Source organism: Aplysia californica, unplaced genomic scaffold (genome assembly GCF_000002075.1).
Source record: "Aplysia californica isolate F4 #8 unplaced genomic scaffold, AplCal3.0 scaffold00063, whole genome shotgun sequence".
Classification (NCBI taxonomy): Eukaryota; Metazoa; Mollusca; class Gastropoda; order Aplysiida; family Aplysiidae; genus Aplysia; species Aplysia californica.
Genome location: NW_004797333.1, coordinates 1,524,688 through 1,527,856, shown reverse-complemented (window position 1 = coordinate 1,527,856; position 3,169 = coordinate 1,524,688).

Sequence of the window (3,169 nt, the reverse complement as noted above, 5' to 3'; positions counted from 1 at the left end):
GTGTGTGTGTGTGTGTGTGTGTGTGTGTGTGTGTGTTGTCCTCGTTCCAATTGTTTCTCTTTTATTACCATCATGGTACGCCAACTCTCGTCCTATTGATTGCTATCTCTGTAGAGAAAATATATCCTAGAGGATTTATGGACTCATGCTACATCGGAAATGTTCGTGGAGCTTTAGACCAAGACTGTTTGGTATAACTGAGACGTTATAAAGATAAACATTTTTGAAAGTTAAGACCCTTTTCTATGCTCCTTTAATACATTTTAGAACAGCACAATGACATTGAAGCTACAATACAAAATGAATTCTTCAAAAATCTCGGGATCATGTAGATCTATTGGCCAAAGAGGATCAGTGCTGCGTCTTTTGTCATAATTGTCACATGACCCTTTTTTCGCCTTTCCTATCATGTATACCTAGGCCCCACCACTCCCACACACATATATACAACACAAACGCACATATGCAAATAAACACACACACACACATAAACACACACGCACACACTAACAAAGACACCCACACACACGCAAACACACTGTCAGAGTTGTAATGACGTAGGCTGTAGGCGGTACCAAAGAGTTAATATTCTCCCATTCACAAGACTAAAAATTTTAACAACTCCCGAGCGTTGCAAAAAGAAATAAAATAGAGATAAAGAGAGTACAATTATGACATATATCTCCCATCAGCACAGCTCAGATTTATTTTGGATGCTCACAGCCATGCCAGGGCCAACACACTTGGCTGAACAGGAAACAACGCCCCAACTGACTGGCTAACATTATTTTCTGTTATAGCAAGGATCTCAAACTCAAATAACCTGGGGGTATCGCTGGAGGGAGAGTTTCGGTGAGCCTTGGCCGCATCAAGTATTCCACCAAAAGAAAATATTTGAAGTATGAAAAACAAATACAACTGATTTAATATTCTCCGTTTTTATTAATAGAAGTTAAGAACATGAACTGTTCTTCAGACGTCTTTACTTACTCCTTGCCCCCAGAGACCTGCATCACGTTACTTCCTTATCAGTCGGTACTTATTATCCCTTAGTCTAGACGACTGTTGGGGCACCAAGGATGATTAGGCAACTACTTTTCTCCATACTTCTCTATTTTCAGCCTTTCGAAGGGCCTCATTCAATATTGAACCTGTCAATTCTTTTATGTTGTATCCCCATCTCTTTTTCTGTTTGCTTTTCCCTCTCCCTCCTTGTACAGAACGTTGGGTATGTCAAACCCTCAAGTACGTCCCCGATGACAAAGAAAGAAGGGGAATCCAGCAAACCAGTGGACAATAATGTGAAGACTGCCTGCCTGCAGTAAAAGAAACACACACTGACGTGACTTGAGCACATTTCACATTACTTAATGGAAGTTTAAAAAGATCTTCTTCATACAAGACATGCGTATATGGACAAAGAGTAGAAACAAGAACTAAAAAGGCAAACGCAGTGCCCTACCAGATAGCACCCCTGCTCAGTCACTCAGTCACAAGAACATCCCAATCGAAGTGAAATCCCAGATCAATAATATCTTCATACCAACCTTAACCTACCAGTGTGAAACATGGTCCCTAAACAAAGCACAAGAACGAAATATCAACGTATGAGAAATGAGGTGTCTCCGCAAAACCTTCAACGTCACCAGAATAGACCGCATAAGGAACAAAACCATGAGCCTACAATCTGGAATACCACCAGAATGCCACAGAAACAGCTGGCGGCAAGAGCTTACCGCACCCGTGAATCTGGCTTCAAATCAAAAGGAAGACCAAGAAGGAACAGGTTGGATGGGGTTAAAAAGGTCCGGATTGGAACAACATAATTATCTATCAAAGACGCCAAACACTTAGCATAGGACCGAAACCTGCTCCTCCCCTCGACATCCTAAGGATACCAGAGGAAGGAAGAAAGTAAAAGTAAAAGAAAGTCAAACTGTCCTGCAGGGTACACAGTACGAGGGTGGTGGGGAGAAGGATAAAGGGTAGAGAGAAATAAAACAATAAGGGTAGTAATATAATAATGATTATTATGGGAATTTATATAGCACCTAATCTGTAGAAGGCTCTTAGTGCTGTACAATGATGAATTATCACTCAGTCTAACTGACAATTCAAACAATGAAAATTACACAATGTGAGATAATTTAACAACAAGAAGAACGACAACGACAACAACAACAACACACTCACAAATACGTACACACGCACACACGCTCATAATATATAAACAAATTCTAGGCACATAAATTCTCCTATTGTACAAAGTTAACTAGTAGAGGACAGCGTGGAATAAATGTATCTTTAGATGGGAGGACAACTTCCAGAGTGCCCATGTCTGAAGCCAAGTAAGTGACGCGTTGAGAGAGTCAGATAAAAGACATGGGCAGAAGATGCTAGATTTCTAGTCAAAGGTGGCACCACAGGTCGATGGTTTCATGACAAAGAAAAAGAAAAAATATGTCTAATTTTAAAATCGTTTCTAAAAATGCGATTTTACTTCTTCAAAAGCCATTCCCGCACTCAAAGAAGCAGAATCGCTCTACCCAGTAACAAATAAAGACAGTAACAGCAAATAAAAGAAGCCAAAACCAACAGAATGAATCAGAAAAAAAATAGCATCGAAAAAAACAAAACAATTTTTATAAAAAACCAACGTCTCCCTCCCTCCAAAACCACACACGCACACCTCAGACCTGTGATCTTCTAAACCAGACAAATAAAGCTGCGAAACCGGAACTGTCTTTTATTTGGAGAACACAATTTTTCAGCCTTTCTTTATCTTAATCTCAATCAAATTGCTTTGTGTATAAAGGTTTTTTTGCTTTTTTCAATACAATGAATCTTCTTGTCTTGTAAAACCAGAAGCCTGGTGCAACAGGGGAAATAATCCTTTTAATTCGTGGGGGCGACATGCTGGCCTAACTGGCATTGTGTCTTTGTCTGTGAGTCTGTATCTTTCAAACAGAAAACAGGCCTAGACGCCAACCTCGACCCCCACCCCCTCCCCTGCAAGAAAAAATATGTATTAAAAAATCTGTGTCACACTGATGTGAAGCAGCCTTTTATATACCCATTACTACAACCACCTCATTCTCCTCATTCTCCTCTCCCACTCTTCTTCTTCTTCTTCTTCTTCTTCTTCTTCTTCTTCTTCTTCTTCTTCTTC